The 909-nt window shown below is 47.4% G+C and overlaps 1 pseudogene; it reads right to left on the bottom strand.

Annotated features, from left to right (window-relative positions):
• Positions 1-585: 585 nt before the first annotated feature.
• On the bottom strand, positions 586-909 carry LOC102482089 (essential MCU regulator, mitochondrial pseudogene; annotated as a pseudogene).

The following is a 909-nucleotide window of genomic DNA, read 5'->3' as shown; positions in this document are numbered from 1 at the left end:
GAGAGAAAGAGAGAACATGCACACCCCCAATAGGGTCCCAACACTGCAGTCCAGCCTCCACCCCAACCCACTCTGGATCACAGGTGCACGGATGCCCAGCGCACTTGGGAAGGTCTCCAGATGTGAACCCAGAACCTTTCCATGTGGGTCAGCCTTGTAGAACATCATGTTCCATCATGACCAAAAGAGTCAGAGACTTAGTCTGCAATAGTAATAATTGCAAAAATAACAATAACTGACAGTTAACAAGTGCTTCCTATATGTTGGGCTCTGTTCTAAGATGCTTTGTATATATTGACTAATTCTTTTGTTTCGTTTTAGTTTCTTTCTTTCTTTTTAATTTTTTTCCAGTTACACATAGCTGACTTTTATTAAGCTTATTCATAATCTGCTTGATTTTGCCAGTGCTCAGTAGACAGCACATCTAGGGAACTTCCTCCACCCTGGAGAGCTGGGCTATGGTCATAGACCATTGGACTTCAGAGGCCGCAGGCTTTCCCTGAGCCTTGCTGATGGGGAACAAGAGGCTGAGCGCATCACCCTTTCTTTAGTGCTCTTTCCTTCCTTTACTTCCTCCGTGTCCTGTTAGTCATCATCGTCATCATCCTCTGGAACAAAAATGTCATGTTCCTCTAGTAGAGCAGCAAAGTTCTTGCTAATGAGTGTCCCCGCATAGAGAAATGGAACCACGAAGGAGAACACGCGGAGGAGACCAAAGGACATTTTCACCGGTTTTGGCAAAACGGAGCCACTGCGGGTAACCATGACTGACCTTGATGGAACCAGGCTCCAACCTGAGCCGGCCCATACCGCGGAGACATCACTACCTTTCCTCAAGCTTGGACCACTCCGGATAGCCCCGAATCAGATGGATGCCGAAGCCAGCCAGCAAGCTGCTCCAGACTTCAT

Source organism: Tupaia chinensis, unplaced genomic scaffold (assembly GCF_000334495.1).
Source record: "Tupaia chinensis unplaced genomic scaffold, TupChi_1.0 Scaffold000314_1, whole genome shotgun sequence".
NCBI classification, from domain to species: domain Eukaryota; kingdom Metazoa; phylum Chordata; class Mammalia; order Scandentia; family Tupaiidae; genus Tupaia; species Tupaia belangeri.
The sequence above is the reverse complement of the archived record's forward strand: the minus strand, read 5'-3'. Positions and strand labels throughout refer to the sequence as shown.